The sequence below is a fragment of the Nothobranchius furzeri genome, chromosome 11 (genome assembly GCF_043380555.1).
Source record: "Nothobranchius furzeri strain GRZ-AD chromosome 11, NfurGRZ-RIMD1, whole genome shotgun sequence".
Lineage (NCBI taxonomy): Eukaryota > Metazoa > Chordata > Actinopteri > Cyprinodontiformes > Nothobranchiidae > Nothobranchius > Nothobranchius furzeri.
Genome location: NC_091751.1, coordinates 53962123 through 53980579, shown reverse-complemented (window position 1 = coordinate 53980579; position 18457 = coordinate 53962123). Strand labels below are relative to the sequence as shown.

The 18457-nt window shown below is 42.8% G+C and overlaps 1 protein-coding gene across 4 annotated transcripts in view; it reads right to left on the bottom strand.

The window, feature by feature from the left end:
• The window catches only part of tnr (tenascin R (restrictin, janusin)), a 240954-nt gene that overhangs the window by 98034 nt on the left and 124463 nt on the right, over positions 1 to 18457 (bottom strand). The window lies entirely within an intron of this gene.

Genomic DNA, 18457 nt, shown 5'->3' with positions numbered 1-18457 from the left:
ATCAGGGAACAAACACAATGTCACAAAGAAAGATATCAATTATCAATGTTTTTAAACATAATAAATATAAAATCCTAATTTTTTGACAAAAAATTATTTTAAGAACTTTATAAGTGTATAGCCAGTGTAAAAATTAACTGATTTTATATTTTAGTCCCTTGATGTTATTCTTTAGGTGAGCTCTTGCACTGTTGAAATGATTGTCTAATTACATACAGAAGCAGAACAACATCAATTATTAGAAGACTAATAACAAACAACAGCTTGATTTATATGTAGTTATTGGAAAATATAGAATAATTATGTAAGAACATTGAACTGCACTGAAAAGGTAGATTAATTTTGGGAAAATTTGGGAAAACCTGCCATACTCTCAAAAACAATTCAATATTATCAGCAGTTTAATGCATAAAACCTGCCAAACAGTGATGTAAAATAAAAGTTTAGGAGATATTTCTTCATGTAAAAAAGTTCAACCCCAGGGTGTTATAACAAAAGTGTATTTCTGTTACAATTTTCAAATATATGTATTTTCATGCAGAAGATCTGAGGAAAATGAAGTGATCAAATGTGGATGTTGGCCCTGTTCTGGGAAAAGAAATGCCAAAATAAAAACATGAACAAGTTCAATTAACATTAATTTGGAATGATATAGATTATTATAAGACACTTTAGAAAAATCTAGCTAATTAAAAAAAATTATCATTGTAGAATAATACTGAATATATCAGAATTGTTAAACGATATAGAATAATTTTATAAAAACAGTTAGTTGTAGAATATTTTTGAAAGGTCATTGAACAATAGATAACATTTCTGATCAAATATAGATTACGGGATTTTTTTTTTTAAATATTTAATCTATGAGGATCTGGCCCAATATCATCATCTTCTTCTTCTTCCGGCTCTTGGCGGGTGCAGACACTTTTTTCCTCCTCTCCTCCATATCTTATCCTCAAGGCCTTTGTCTGTCTGTGTGTGCTGGGTGCACGGCTGCTTCTGCATTTTTTTCTGGAAACTGAAATACACTTAAATGGATCTCGTCAGCAGGTCTCTCAACGCGATTGACAAAATTTTTTCAACAATGAGAACGGGAGAAGGGGCTCCCGGATGTCCTGCTGGTACAGAACCAGTTGGACACATCATGGACTCCTGGAAACAGTGGAACTTGATTTGTTTATCTCAGCTGTCTGTGGAGGACCCTGAAGACGTGTGGATATTTGTGGTGTTGGTGTCAGGTTTCCTGCTCATTGGCCTTGGAAGCTACCTGGCTTACCGGAAAATTAACAAGCTGTCGAGGAATATTGGCCTGATCCCAGAGCTCAGAGATGGTTTGCTCCGCGCTGTGAATTCACAGACTCAAATAATTGCCGAGATTAATCGTAAGCTTGGGACTTTGGCGGAGATTCATTCTTTGGCACAAAAGATGGATGTAATCAAGGAGAGAGTGGAAGAATCAGCACGGATTGGGATAGATTAATGTCCATTATTGGGATTCTGAGAGGTTGAGGACCAACAAACTGTAAGACAGAGAGGAAAGTATCTCTGTTTGGCCCCAAAACAATTTCTAATCGGAATCTGGCGTCCTTGAGCCTGCAAGGCTCCAGCGAAAACTCCCCCCTGAGAAGATATGTGGAATGTGCCGTCACTATGGCAACTCAACTCTGTCTCCTGTCCCAGCCTGGGCGGGACTGCGGGAAGGCCGCTGAAGCATCCAGGGTCACTGCAACCCTCCAACCCTCAATGCCCCCCCCCACCCCCCCCCCCACCCCCATCCACACTGAGGTGACATGCACTGCTTATCGTGGCTGCAGCAACTGAAGTGGGGATAGTCCCAACCCACCACCCCACCTAGTGGACACTTATGTTGTGTTGTCTGAAGTCTGTTGCATATCTTTCTGTCTGAGGTGTTTTTTTGCAGAGCAAAGCTGCCCTTCTGGTGGGAGGGTAGCTCTGAAGTGCCTTTTTTTCCCTCCACCTGAACCAATCCTCATGTAACCCCTCTTATCTCTATTAAGGTAGCGCAACTCAGGGTTGCGAATGACCACAGTCACCAGTTCTTGTCATGTGTCTTGCCTATGTATGTCTGATCTCTGAATTGTGTGTACTGAAACTCTAATTTCCCTCTGGGATTAATAAAGTATCTTTGATTGATTGATTGATTATCATCGTCACTGATGGTGAGATTAGCTGGCACAATAACTGTCCTCCATTTCTTATCGAAATCTTCGTTTAAAACTGCAAAATCTATTTAATATTATAATTACTATTATTACTGTTACCATGATTATGTAGATTATGCCAAAAAAATGATTGAACCTGAAAATATTCATCATTTATTTTACTTGTTTAGGGCGTACGTAAAACATGTCAGCTTTCACCAACTTTATTGAGTTTAACATTTACAATGCATATATGCTTTTTTAGCACAAATAGTCAACCTTGTGATGTGAGAGTTTCATAAACCTAGCATTATACGTTTTAGAGACCTGACCGTAAACGCGAGAGTAGACCGAACAGTTTTCTGGTTCTGCACACACACCAATATTTGACGTGTTATAGCCCCACACTGATTGGTGGAATGGCGCCATGGCACAAACCATCACTAGCTTGATCTCTGATGATTGGTTGAGTGAGGTCTTGTTATTCTAAGTCTTCATTTAAAGACACACTGACATCTTTTATGATGTGAGTCGATGTGTCTAAATATAGACGTTGGCCCTTTATAGGCATGAATCAAATGTTTTGCACATAAATCAAGCTCTCCTTCACATTGTCTGTGTGAAATCTTAATAAAAGGGTTTTTTCTGTTATTTGCCATCTTAAGACTCTTACAATAATACCTTAAAACATAATAGGATATCTTGTAAAATAAACTGCACATTCCCCAATATATGGAATCATTTAAGGATGTGATAAATGTGATAAAACTGTGTCAATCATAGAAATCCAAGGTCCAACTCGCCACATCAGTCCAGATATTGCTAATATCAAGACGGAGTAGAGGAAATCTGTCAGTGATGAAATTAAATGTCTCTTTAATAAAACAAACCATCAAAGCCGCTAAAAGCTGCCAAAAGTGAAGCGACAAGTTTTGCTCAACTAAAATTACAGTGGATTGTAAAATGAAGAATATTTAATTTCTCTAATGTGAAACACTTTTTTTGCCAACCTAACATTTCCAGCACAGGAAAAGAGAAATATGACAGGAATGCAATTCCAGTCATCACTGAGATTATAGTAATTTGTGTCTGCAGATCCCAGGTCATGGTTTTATCAAACCAAGCTAATGACTGGATTCTGATTCAAACTCATACTTATTCTTTCGTTGGGATTCTGTGTTATCTTTAACACAAACGTGCATTTTAGAGTGCATAAAATAGCAAAATCAAATAATGGATGAAGCAAAACCATGTTTTACTTTCTTATTGAGTTCAGACATCGTGCAGCTAATGCACTCATTTAAACATTAGGTTTTTTTCAGCGTACTAATTAACAACTTAAACCACAGTGCTTGCATTTAAGTGGAGCAGACTGAATTACATTGTTAAAAAAATGACATTAACATAAGCACCTGGCTTTGTTAGGCTCGCTGGCTGCATTATGGCCACATTAATAAAGTAGTTTCAGCATTGATTCAGTTATTTAAAAAGCAAAATCCTCTTATTATATAATTTAAATTAAACATTATCTATTTAGATTACATGGGTGTGTGTGTGGGGGGGGGGGGGGGTACATTTGCAGCAGGTTGGGACCGATTTTGCTCTGGAGTTCTTGTCGGAGCAGAGCGGAGGTAGTGGAATGTGGGGGTCAGCCTAGCACACTGAACTTTCTAGTTTTTCTAGATAGCCTGACACGTGTCCCACTAGATCTAAACATTGTAAAAGCTGCTTAGGTCAGAATGAGAATTTTAAATGATAATGAATGTGGAAGTTTTAAAATAAATATTATGGGGGTTCTACAGCAGCACATCTTATGCACATGATGAATAATTCATATTTTTTGAAAGAAATGTTTTTTTTTCAGGTTGGGTTTACATGTGCATTCAATCTCTTATTTCATTCAATTTATGTGAATATGTACTTTTTACCTAGAATTATCTCCTTAATTTAGCAAATCTGTCACTGGGCTGCATATTGTGTTGCACTTGAGAAAGGCAAAAATTCTGATTAGTCCAGATTATCTTAATGTCAAAGTTTAAGAATGAGTTTTAAAGCAGGAACGCAGTTTTTTCTGAGGGCACCCTCTACAGGCAGAAACATGTACTGCACCCTCTCCGTGCTTCCATTATTATGGCTGGAAGCCACACTTCTCATTCATGTACATACACCTCTAGCTAGGCAAAGCTAAAACAAACTGTTAAACAGTGATTATTATTATTACATGCTTTTACTCATAAATATAGATTTTAAAAACTTGATTTTCTATAAAAAATGTCGCCAACTCTAAATCAGTCTAGGTACTTCCACAAATGTGCTCACATGCTCTGTGACTCCCCAACACAGAAGGTTTTTTTCAGCGTAATAATTAACAACTTAAACCACAGTGCTTGCATTTTAATCGAGCAGACTGAATTACATTGTTAAAAATGTCACTTGGGGAGTGTTGCAAAATGATTCTCCACCAGGGCAGCAGAGGGTGTAGTGGGTTATCCTATCCATGCCAAGATAATGCACTTAATGTTGTGTTTTTATGGTGTTTTTTATTTTTATTTTTTGTATTTCAGATACTTTTTAACACGGACAAATTTGTCCCTTAGTCTCCTCCACTTATTTATGCTGTCAACCCCTCTAAACTCATGTTTCTCATCTTTTCTGTCCACACATAAAACGTTATTTTTAGTCCTCCAGTCATAGGTGAATAAAATGTTCACATTTTTAGAGTTTTTCGTCCTGATCAATCACAAGCTAACATTCTCTCCCTCGTTCGATGTATGTTTAGAAAAGTGGGCTCGACTTGGTCTGTCCTTGCGAGCTTGTTGGAGAGCCCTCGCAAGGACGGATAATGGCGTTGCGTGTCTTTGTGGCAATGGAGAAACATAAAGTCGTGTCAGAATATCACTTGTGTAGATTTCTAAAAACTCAATTCCTGAGAGGGGAAAAAGTCCAGATTGCTTATTTAAAAATATATATTTAGGAGTTGATCCAAACATGAATACAAATGTCTTCGCTTCCAACCCATAATGACTTTTTATGTGTATCAAACAAAAACCATCACAAAACCTGTCTTTGAAAACTTGCATACATTTTTCCCTAATTAAGTTTAAGCCAATAGAAGCAATCCAGCCCATTTATCCATAACAAAAACTGATATGAAGCCAATTAAATTTTCAATTTTCTCAAAGAAACTTGTTTTCAATTAATTCTGCTTCCATTTTTGAGCTGTGCCATTTCATAGCACGCACATCGGAAGAAACGTCATTTTATTTTTGTAACTTTTCATTACTGCTATTACTCAGCAGCTCTGGGGTTGCATGGCAACCAGAACAACAACTGCACTCGTCCCCAGAGAAATCAGAGAATGATATGCAGAGCTGCACAGGAGATACAAAGTAATGAAGGAAGAAAATGCACTCCGACGGCAGAAACCTTTGGAGGAAAGGAGACGCGAGCTGCTTCTTTGGTCTTTTGTTGTCGACACCGTGAGATCACTGGACAACCTATGAGTTAGCAGCTCCACTGAGAAATCCAGAGACCTCTGAGAAAGCACGGAGATATGCTTATATGAGTTATTTTGGATCCCACTGTCATTATACCAGACAGCTTTGAGCAAGCAGAAAGGGAAAAAAGCAGAATAACTGCCTTTTATTCTTTTGTTCAAAAATGTATTCAAGTTTCATTTTCTCAGGAGGAAACAAGCAGCAGACTCAGATAAACTGAACTACACATGGCTCCATACTGCTACACATTTAGTCCAACTTTTCAAAAATATTCTTCATTTGGGAGAACAAACAGATGGAAGGCAGGTAGTTGTTACCAGAGCTGCAGCTCCATTATCATTCCCTCACCACGGATGAGCGAAAGGTGCCGAGACGTATGCGAACGTGTCGTCCCTGCAGCTCTTGGTGGATGGCAGCGTTCACAATAGGTCGTGATGTTTCTGCTCCCATGGGCTTTCGCCCACAAGGCGCCACGTCGACCACATTTACGCCTGACAGAGCACTTTCTGATGTGCTGCGTAAACACACCGTTTCCATTTGTCATACACAAACCTCATATCATACAAAGTGTGGGTGACTTGAGGACAGCCAGGTGATATTTATATGAAAATGCTGAAGAACAGATAAAAAAAAAGACTTTCAGAAGATAAATAAATTAAAATATGCGGGTGGCTTACATGTACAAAAAATAAAGCAAGACTGCAATGATTGCATTGAAATAAAATGAAAGATTTATTAAAAAACACACCTATTGATCATTGTCTCGGTGTCTGTGTGTATGTGGCAGCGAGTGGTCCAAAAGAGAATCACATCCCCATTGGATTATGGAAGGGAAACACACTAGAAAGCTTCATTAACTCTCATTCTTTGTGTGCCGCCCTTAGTCAGTGGCTTCGAGGCTTTCTTTAAGACTGCTGCTTCCTGATTAAGTGTCCGCTGTCTACCCAGTAGACATATGTCTCAATCTGTGTACATGCTTCTTCTCCTCTTTGTGTCCCTCTGGGGTCTCAACACGAACACATAAATCAGCCCGGGGAACAGTTGACTGTCACTTTCCCTTTACAGGAGTCAGAGGAAGACGATGAAAGTGTTCACGAGGCAATTGGCTCCTTTAGTCCGGCTGCAGCGGTAGCCCCCCCAGTGCATCCCCCAGCTGCTGAGACACTGAGATGCAGTTGCTGAGAGAGGCACTGTGATCATGAGCAGTCAGCGCAAAAGAAGGCATCAAGTGCTGCTTCTGGTCTAAGACGCTGTGAGCTTATGTCGATCTCAGACCTGGACCGCTACCAGGGGGCACGCGGAACATCCATCTGCTGATTGGCTGTCTCCCTCTGCAGCTTCACACTGAGAGGGGGAAACATTTTCTGCAACACACACTTTTGCACTCACACCTTTTTTTTTCATGAAGATCACCTTTGCACTCTGCTCACCCATGCGCTCTTCATTTGCCACAGTCGCTTTCCATTATCCAAGGTTGTCATTTTCGCCATCTTCTTTTATCTTTTTGACAGGGTTTCTATTTTCTCTCCTTTTCAAACGATTGTCTTTATCCCTATCCTTTAAGTTATTTTGTCACTTTCCACACAAAATCTGTTCTTTAAGAGATGCTGATTTTCTGACTCAAAGCCACACACCATGGGGACATAACCAAAAGATTTTTTTTCTCTCATTTTCACGTCAAGTTACTGTATTTTATTCTCTTCTTTTGTCAAAGAGGCCTTGTTATCCCCTCTTTTCTTGCCCCGTGGAAGTAAAGCCCTAACCTTCATTTGCACAGGTTAATGAGCAGCCACCTCAGCACGAACATAAAACCAATAGCAAGCCTTCTTGCACGGGTGATCGCTCACATTGTCTCATTCCCGTCTCGAGTGTTCCTTTATTCCTTCTCTATCCCCGCATCTCACTTCCTCTCTCTCAATCTCTTTCTAGCCTCTGCACCTTGTAAATTGGAATCTGGCAACATTACGATGCTTTTCTCATTATTCCCATCACCCGGGCCAAATTGCCTTGTCTTTCTAGACCATTGGGCTCCACTCATTGGCTGCTCCTGAAATCCGAAGGCTGCAAAAGTCTTGGTTTGCTTTCCCATCTTTGGGATGTTTCGGGGCAAACACAGAATCAAGAAATGGACTTCATTCTACAGCAAATAAAATACAATGCCTGGCCAAAGAAGAAGTCAACCCCCCCCCCCCCCCCCCCCCCCCCCCCGAAAAAGTCACACACCGTAATATTGCTTTGGACAGCCTTTAGATGTGATTACGACACACATTTACCATTTTGATAAGCTTCTGCAACATCACAATATTTATTTCCATCCAGTGTTGCTTTAACCCTCTGTAGGGCCAATGTCCAAATTTAGACATTTCACTCGCATCATATATAATGTTGGTGTGCCTTATTACAAACTCTTAGAATTACAGGATTTCACCCAAACAATCATCAGAGATCAAGCTAGTCATGGTTTGCACCATGGCGCCATTCCACCAATCAGTGCGAGGCTATGACGCACCAAATACTGGTGTGTCTGCAGAGCCAGAACACTCCTCGGTCTCCGCTCGTGTTTACAATCAGGTCCCTAAAACTAACAATTCTAGGTTTACGAAAGTCTCACATCACCAGGTTGAGTAACTGTGCTAATTAAGGATACATGTGTTGTAAATGTTAAACTCAATTAAGTCAGTGAAATCATCGCATGAAAATCAAATCTGCCATATTTGGACATATGCCCTGAACAAGTAAAGGAAATTATAAATATTTTTAGGTAAAATCTGTTGTTTTTTAAACAAAATCTCAATAACCATGGTAACAGTAATAATAACAATTATGATATTGAATATATTTTGCAGTTTTAAACTAAGTTTTTCTGGAAAATGGAAAATCTCACCATCAGTGATGATGGTGAACAGGAGGAAGATGACATTGACATAGATACTCAAATATTAAATTTTCTAAAATATTCTACTAATCTATATTTGATTAGAAATAGTATCTATTGTTCAATACATTTTCTAAAATATTCTACAACTATTTGTTTTATATTGTTTAACAATTCTGATATATTCAGTATTTTTGAACAGTGATATAATGTTCATTAGAACTTCCAAGGCAGTAATTTTGACTTTCATGTTTTGATATGTAATAACCTTATGTTCGAACATGGTGTTCGTTATGGCCAAACTGCGGCTTGCACAGAAGTCCAATAACAAAACACCGCTCGAGTTCTGATCAGGTGGGCCGTTCCTCCCAATCACACCCCTCCAGGTCAAGCTGTCATTGCCCACGTGAGCATTGAAGTCCCCCAGCAGGACAATGGAGTCCCCTGATGGAGCACTATCTAGCACTCGTCCCAGGGACTCCAAAAAGGGTGGGTACTCTGAACTGATATTTGGCCCATACGCACAAACAACAGTCAGGACCCGTTCCCCGACCCGAAGGCGCAAGGAAGCTACCCTCTTGTCCCCCGGGGTAAACCCCAACACACAGGCAGAGAGTCTCGGGGCTAACAAAAAGCCAACCCCAGCCCTCCGCCTCTCACCCGGAGCAACTCCAGCAAAGTAGAGTGTCCAACCCCTCTCCTAGGTCACAGGTCGATGATAGATTTTGTAGTCGTATCATCTGACCTGCGACCGTATGTTTTGGACACCCGAGTGAAGAGAGGGGCGGAGCTGTCAACTGATCACCACCTGGTGGTGAGTTGGATCAGATGGCAAGGGAACATGCCGCGTAGACCTGGCAGACCCAAACGCATAGTGAGGGTCTGCTGGGAACGCCTGGCAGAAGAACCTGTCAAGACGGTCTTCAACTCCCACCTCCGGCAGAGCTTTGACCACGTCCCGAGAGCAGTGGGGGACATTGAGTCCGAGTGGGCCTTGTTCCACTCTGCGATTGTCGAGGCGGCTGTTGCTAGCTGTGGTCGTAAGGTGGCCGGTGCCAGTCGTGGTGGCAACCCCCGTACCCGCTGGTGGACACCAGAGGTTCGGGGAGCCGTCAGGCTGAAGAAGGAGGCCTACAGGGCGTGGCTGGTCTGTGGGTCTCCGGAGGCAGCAGACAGGTACCGGATAGCCAAGCGGGGTGCAGCAGTGGCAGTTGCCGAGGCAAAATCTCGGGCGTGGGAGGAGTTTGGTGAGGCCATGGAGAAAGACTATCGATCGGCTCCAAAGAGGTTCTGGCAAACTGTCCGGCGCCTCAGGAGAGGAAGGCAGCAACTCGCTCACACTGTTTACAGTGGGGATGGGGAGCTGCTGACGTCAACTGAGGCTATAGTCGGACGGTGGAAGGAATACTTTGAGGAGCTCCTCAATCCCACCAATGCGCATTCCGAGGAGGAACTAGAGCTGGGAGGCCTGGGGATGGACTGTCCGATCTCGGGGGCAGAAGTTGCTGAGGTAGTCAAACAACTACACAGCGGCGGAGCCCCGGGGGCGGATGAGGTTCGTCCTGGGTATCTCAAGGCTATGGATGTTGTAGGGCTGTCATGGTTGACACGTCTCTACAACATTGCGTGGTCATCGGGGGCAGTTCCTAGGGAGTGGCAGACCGGGGTGGTGGTCCCCATCTTTAAGAAGGGTGACCTGAGGGTGTGTTCCAACTATAGGGGGATCACACTCCTCAGCCTCCCTGGAAAGGTCTACTCCAAGGTACTGGAGAGGAGGGTCCGATCGATAGTTGAATCTCAGATAGAGGAGGAGCAATGTGGTTTTCGTCCTGGCCGTGGAACTGTGGACCAGCTCTATACCCTTGCAAGGGTGATGGAGGGGGCATGGGAGTTTGCCCAACCAATCCACATGTGCTTTGTGGATTTGGAGAAGGCTTATGACCGTGTCCCCAGGGGCACCCTGTGGGGGACGCTCCAGGAGTATGGGGTGGGTGGCTTTCTGTTAAGGGCCATTCAGTCCCTTTACCAGAGGAGCGTGAGTTTGGTCCGCATAGCCGGTAGTAAGTCGGACCTGTTCCCAGTGAGGGTTGGACTCCGCCAGGGCTGCCCTTTGTCACCGGTTCTGTTCATCACATTTATGGACAGAATTTCTAGACGCAGCCGTGGTGTTGAGTGTGTCGAGTTTGGTGGCAGGAGAATCTCGTCTCTGCTTTTTGCGGATGATGTGGTCCTCCTAGCTTCATCCAGCTCTGACCTTCAGCTCTTGCTGGGTAGGTTCGCGGCCGAATGTGAAGCGGCTGGGATGAGGATCAGCACCTCCAAATCTGAGACCATGGTTCTCGACCGGAAAAGGGTGGCTTGCCACCTCCGGGTCGGGGGAGAGGTCCTACCTCAAGTGGAGGAGTTTAAGTATCTCGGGGTCTTGTTCACGAGTGAGGGTAGGAGGGATCGGGAGATCGACAGGCGGATTGGTTCGGCGTCTGCAGTGATGCGGACGCTGAGCCGATCTGTCGTGGGGAAGAGGGAGCTGAGCCAGAAAGCCAGGCTCTCGATTTACCGGTCGATCTACGTCCCAATCCTCACCTATGGTCATGAGCTTTGGGTAATGACCGAAAGAACGAGATCGCGGATACAAGCGGCCGAAATGAGTTTCCTCCGTAGGGTGGCCGGGCTCAGCCTTAGAGATAGGGTGAGGAGCTCGGACATTCGGGAGGGACTCGGAGTAGAACCGCTGCTCCTCCGGATCGAAAGGAGCCAGTTGAGGTGGTTTGGGCATCTGGTCAGGATGCCTCCTGGACGCCTCCCTGGGGAGGTGTTTCGGGCATGTCCTGCCGGCAGAAGGCCCCCGGGTCGACCCAGGACACGTTGGAGAAGTTACATCTCCAATCTGGTCCGGGAACGCCTTGGGGTCCTGCCGGAGGAGCTGGTGGACAAGGCCGGGGAGAGGACGGCCTGGAGCTCCCTAGTTGGGATGCTGCCCCCGCGACCCGGACCCGGATAAGCGGAGGAAGACGACGACGACGACGACGATATGTAATAACCTTAGTTAGATGGATCTCATGTTGTCCTGATATATATATATATATATATATATATATATATATATATATATATATATATATATATATATATATATATATATATATATATATATATATATTTTTTTTTTTTAATTTATTTATTTATTTATATACTTTGTCATCTTGGATGCTGTATGCATCTTGCAATACCACCCAGAAAGGTGGCTGCAGGTGTGTTTGATTTTACCTCAGGGTGTTTTAACTGTAAAGCTAGCAGCTGGCTATGTGGTGCTCTGTGTCCATTAACGATCAAGCACAGGTGTCGTCTGCTCCACCAACACATGTTCTTATCAGATATGTCTATAGGTATTACGTGGTCAAATATCAGGGCTTTAATATTTTTAGTGAATGTTGTCATAATCCATTTACCTTGGCCAAAGTAAAGATCCCTGAGCTTTGAGATTTAACATCTTTTGATCTAGCAGTCAACTTAGTTTATTTTAAGCTTGTTCCTTCTTTTGCAAATTCAGATCAGGTAATATGTTTTAACTTTGCTTCAAAGATGATTGAGACGAGTTCTGTAAAAGTCTTGAAAGTCCAAAAGGAAAAAAAGAGTCTGAAAAAATGAGTCCAGTGAAGACTGAGTGAAAGGAAAGGGTACAGCAGCAGGAAAGGGCAAAAAAAAAAAAAAAAACATAAGAAGATGGTTAAATTTTTAAAGGGTGAAGGTAAAGTCCTTTAGAGTCTACCTCAGATAAAAATCAGGGGAACTGAAAAGTGCTTTCACCGTCTGCTGCAGCTGAATAACCCACTGCTCTCTTATTCTGCCTTGACACAATACACAGCTTTTAGCAAATTCATTTCACATTTCAGAGCTGCCTGCTGGTCATTTCAGGGTGGACAAAAAAATAAATAAAGGATAAAATGTAGAAAAAAATGAAAGTACCAGTAAACTGAAAAAAAGAAAATCTGCGTGTGCTCTCAACTTCACAAATGAAATAGCTTCTGAATTCAGGGCTTATGAAAATGTTCCTCTGCTTGGTTCTTCCTGCTTTTTAAGTGCACCAGGTGGATTACATGCACACCCACTGCGCAAGAGCTTGAAGTCAGTCTGCTTTCTTTATATTTTGCTGGGAGAATGGGGCGAAAGGTGCAGCAATTATTTGAAACAAGTTCACTAAAATGGAAATGAAGAAAATTCAGCGCAGGCAGAGCTCTGTTGGGAAAGTATTGTTGTTTAAAGAAATCCTTTAAAGCAGCCACGGTTTTGGATGATGTCCCTTTGGGAATAACCTCATTGCTGCCAAATGTTTGTGCCTGCAAAAAGAGTTATGTTGGCCCTTTTTTTAAATACGCTACTTAATAAAGCAGCAAATTTGAACCCCTTTTATGAGTTTTCTTCTTTCTTTTATGAAGCGATAAGGGTTTCCTATGAAACCTCGGAGAGCCTGTTGGCCCCTGAGGCCTACACGTATGCTCCTGTGTCAGTACGGAGACACGTAACGCCATTATCTGTCGTTGCGAGGGCTCTCCAAGCAGGCTCACAATGGAAGACGGAGTCGAGCCCACTTTTCTAAACATCCATCCAACGACATGGAGAACGCAAGCTTGTGACTGGCCAAAACGCTGCTTCCTGTAAATTTGTCAACAACACCGCCATTGTGTCCTCAAAAAAATGAAGACGGCTGAAGATATCTAGCGATAGACATGGAGCTGCTTGAAGAATATCTTACAGAAAAACTCAAAGAATATGATGTTTATTCGCCCGTGACTGGAAGAGTATAAAGATAGGCAGCAAGCATTTTGTCCGTGGATGGAAATGACAGGAAACATGGGTTTAGAGGTGAAGAACGACAGAAAAATTTGTCTGTGTTAAAAAGTTTCTGAAATACAAAAAAAAAAAAAAAACCTCTATGTAAACACAATAGTAAATACATCTGGGACCGGATAAATGAAAGGATACCCCAGAAAAGCGATACACCCTCTGTTGTATTGGCGGGGAATTGCTTTGCAACACTCCCAAGGAGACGGAGAATCAGAAGACAAAACGTCTCCAGTAAACGCGTGTGTGTCTCTCCCTCACAGAGCTGACGCTGAGGCATAAACTAGGCATAACCTACTTTACTCCCTCTCATCGCTACCCTCATCTCCATCATTATCAGGCATGACCTCAAACAAAACAATACTAAGAAAAAGCATCTTGTCTTTCACCTCATGAGCTTGCTTCTGCTGGTTGCTCCTCTCTTATTCTTCCTCAGCCCCTCCTTTCATTTTCCTCTTTCAAAGTCGTTTGTCTGTCGTGAGAGTGACATCACATTCTCCTGTACCTTTCATTTATATTAGACTGGGGACAACAAAGAACATAATCTTCCTTCAAGCAGTGCTATGGGTTTTCTCTCTGTTTCCTTCTATAAATGCAATGGCAATCAAAGTGCTGGAATGATAAAAGAAACTAGAAGGGATCAAAACGATTGACATGTTCTTGTGTTGAGGTGGTCTTTTCAATGCCATGGAGACGGGGGGAAGTGCTCATGCAGGAATTGTATTCACTTAATAAGCAAACAGCTCAATGACAGGGAGCTGCATAAACGGTGCTTTAGAGCCCAGTCATTGAATGTGTCATTATTGTTATGACTACTGAGTCGTATTGCTTGTAACTTTGTCCCAGTTTAATAAAACCTTGTTTTAAAACTACTGCTCACAATAAATGGAGGTATGAATTACTGGAGGAATTACACCCTAAAGCCTGGTTCACGTGGCAAATTTTTAAATAGTCGACCAAGTTTGAAAGCATGAGAGACCCCAAGGTGGTGATGGAAAATCATGGAAATACCAGTTTTGGTTCTAGTGTGTGGGGTGTGCAGCAACTCGGCAAATACTACACACTACAGACAAACCACATTCCCTCACAGGCATTCCCTTCTCAGACAGTGACTTCAAAGTAAAAACACATGGCAGAAGAGGAACCCGCCACACGCTTCTGACACTTCACTTTCTGATTGGTAGGGGTTAGGGTCACATTCAACAGGCAGCTTTTTAGTAGACCAAGACAATCCAACACGTTTGAAAGCCTGGACTTATGATCAGAGTGGTCCCAACGTGCTTCTGAGAGAACCAGAGCACTCATAACACACAGACGTTGTGTATCTTTTGTGCCGAGGTTCTAGATGTCCACCTCTTGGTGCTGCAGCAATAATCAGGACTGACACAGGACTGACTAGAAACCTGACATCAAAGGCTTCCAGAGCTGTCACTCTCACCTCTCGTCTCCATTCTGCTCAGGCCTGTTTCTTCTGTTTTGTTTATCCTGCCTCTCTCCATCTGTTTAGATCTTGGCTCACTTTGGTGTATATTGTCATCTGCAACGTTATATTAGCAACTAAACTCTGAACACCTCATTTGGAACGAAATAGCCACTTATAAAACAGATTTGTTCCTGCACACTTGACCACGTGTTGTTTGAAGATGTTGGAGATTGTTTTCCACATAACAAAGAAAATTGAAATCTTCTAATTTTCAGTGCAGCCATGATTATGACTGGTTGTGGTAAATGGCGTGTGCTTGATACACAGTAGAAGCTTCTAGAGTCCTAGAACCCCCACCCCCCAAGGCGCTTTACAACACTTGGTAGGATTGCCTGATAGGACCATCTTTAGAGGTGTTACAGTAACGGTACACCGTAAATTTGTTCAAAGGGTCGGGGCAGGTCAGAAATTGGAATGATGTTCCAACCGTGTAAATTGTTCATAGCCCTTTAACTGTCTGGTCCACCACCTGGTAGAGCCTACATCTCACCAAAGCAACTTAAGCCGGGCGTACACTGTGCTACTTTTTCACTCGTAGCACTCAGCTTCAGCTCAAACTGTACGACTTCCTCGCAGGGCAGATCTCACGAGTCATGCGCTCACACTGCACGACCCAGTTCTCGGATGCAATCTGACTGCTCACACTGTACGTCTGGTAGCAACACGTAGGCCCTAAAAATATGTTAAAAATAGCAGTTTTTACTCAACACGTCAGACTTTTTTGTCTTGTTTTGCCTGTTGTCCTTCGGGAGTGCTGCAGGAGGACACACAGGGATTTATGGGGGTTGGATGAGGAAAACGAAATAAAGTAAATCTGTGTTTAGTGATCAGTTTAATTTGACAGGAACACGACAAATACGCATTCTTGACAATCTTTGTGAGTAAAAAAACGTGTAGAAATTAAAACGAACAACGTGTGTTATTAGGGAAATAGCGAGCGAGCGGCGTTGGTGCAGGATTGCGCATGCGCCGTGAGCGGTTCTGATACATTTTGGGTCGCAGCGCCGCTTCAACAGTGCGATACCCTCACGAGGGACGAGCAAAATATTAAACACGCCAGAAGTCCGTGCGAGCTCACGACTGCTGATCAGTAGCTGGTCACGTGGTGTTAATCGCCTCTCGTAACCCCCTGTATACTACACGACGCTCGGCGCAAAACTCGCCCCGATGTCGTGGATTCTCGCACGAGTGGAAAATCGGCTCAAAAAAGTGAAAAAGTCGCACAGTGTACGCCCGGCTTTAATGAGAAAAATATGAAAAACACAAAATTAAAAATAAAAATTGCATGTTTTTTTAAATGTAAAACATTATTACATCGCATTATCATTACCTTAACATTGGTATGATTGTATTTTATTACTATTCTCAATTTACATTATAATAAAGCTCTTAAAGTAAAGTCCCATCATTCATCATCACACACTGGTGAAATTAAGTCTCCACATTGGACGCATTCCTGTGGGGAGCGCTATGGCTGCGCTCAGGAACTATTTGGGTGTTTAACCCCCAGTCCAGCCATTAAAGCTGTCAAGCAGGGAGGCGCTGGGTCCCATTTTTAAAGTTTTTGGTACGATCCGACTGGGATTTGAACCCTGTCTCGGGGCGGGCACTCTACCACTAGGCCACTGAGAAGGTTATCGCCACATTACAAGATGTGATAGAGGTGTCCTTTTTTACTGATCTATCTTTAATCACCAGAGAGGAAAGAAAAAACTAAAGCCAGATAATTGTTCAGGATAACAAAAGAAAATACTAAACTAAATCCAATATCAGCCACAAAAAGAAAACACTGCTAACTAAATGTGGTGAGTATAACATGATGCCTTATGTGGAGTGGTTGGAATTCGCTGTTTAATCGAATCTAAAACCACATTGTTGATACTCGAAGCTCTGCTCGTTTGAGAGAAAAATGATGGATTACCTGTTTGAATGGTTACAGAGAAAAAAAATCTGGATTTTATTTTTAAGGTGGATTAACCTCCAATCATGAAAGAGCTTGCTCATACAAGAGAAAAAAACTGGCCTTTGCTTGACTGTGAAGTAAGTGAGTCACTTAGAAATATTATTCATTGCCTCTGAGGGATGACTTGGACTCATGCCTGGCTGCTTCAGACCGGGTGAGCCATCATGAGTCCACGTAGAGCTTAAGATCCCGAGGCAACCCTGCTTTATTCATTGTACAGTCTAGACAAATGACAAAGCATAAGCAGGTTTTCTTCATGGAGAGCCCAGATGATGCTGAACAACTTGACTTAGATCATCACTAGTAATTCAGAAACCAATAAGTTTTGATGCAGCTTCATTGTCCTTTTGTTGTTTTGTTTTTTTATATTTATTGGTATTACATTTTAGGTGGTCTATTGAGATAATGGTGCTCTTAATCAATCTGGATTTTAGCCTTCAGTTAGTTATTTATGACCATTTAAGACTGGAGAAGGTTTCAGTTCATCCTGCTTCTTTGCAGGAGGAAATGTATGTTTGTCAATGGATATTTTCATCTGATTTCACAAAGATCCAAACTGCATGAAAAGCATCATGTACAGAAAGATGTGAGTTCAGATCAAATGGGTTATCCTGGCTCTATCTCTGTAGTGAGATACCTGATTGTGATGCTATCTGTTCCAGGAATAGCCTGGTGTAGAGAACATACAAAAGGTCCAATTCGTTCAACACATTCTCCCTCCCAGCACGTCAAAAACACACGCTTGGCCAGCCACCCTCCGCGTCAGACCTCTGACGCCAAAAGTGCCCTTTTTCGTTACTTGTGTGCGAAAAGGGTTTTTCCCCTTTCTGACTGCAGATCCCAATGCAGCGTAAAACTGACGCGATGGGATGTCCGCTGATGCGGCACCGAAACAGCTCATTTAACCGCACCTAAACCTTAACGTTTTACTATTTATAACCTTCCCCTCACCCTCATCCTACCCTTAACCCTCTTGCTACCTAAAACGTTACTCTCACTGCATTCTGAATGTGAATTTGCGTATTTGCCGCCCAAGGGGAACAGTAGAACATACCATCTGGCGAGGGGGAGGTTACAAATACCCTCTACTTTTAACCTCCACCGTGGTGGTTGAAACCTCCCCCTCGCATTGGCTTGGTCCAAACTCGACCAATGACGATGTGGCTCCCTCCGTTCACTTCATAGAGGCGGCTTTTAGAGCGACCGACACATCACTAATGTGTTCGCTAGCAAGATGGTTAAGGTTAGGATAGGGGTGAGGGGAAGGTTAAATAAGAGGATAAGGTTAAGGTGAGGTACAATGAGCTTGTTTGGTGCCCTGGCTGCAGACATCCCATCGCGTCAGTTTTACGCTGCATTGGGATCTGCAGTCAGAAAAGGGACAAACCCCTTTTTGCACATAAGTGACGAAAAAGGGCACTTTTGGTGTCAGGGGTGTGACGCGGAGGGTGGCTGACCAAGCGTTTGTTTTTGTCGTGCTGGGAGTTAGGAGAGAGCCTGCCACAGTGAAGGACCGCTCTGACTGTTTCCAGCTGCTGAGTGAGAAACAGAGAGAAAATGCAGAAACAGAACAGAATCTCACCACTAAGGGTGCAGCTATAAATAAAATGAGCAGTTTTATTAAAGAATGATTGT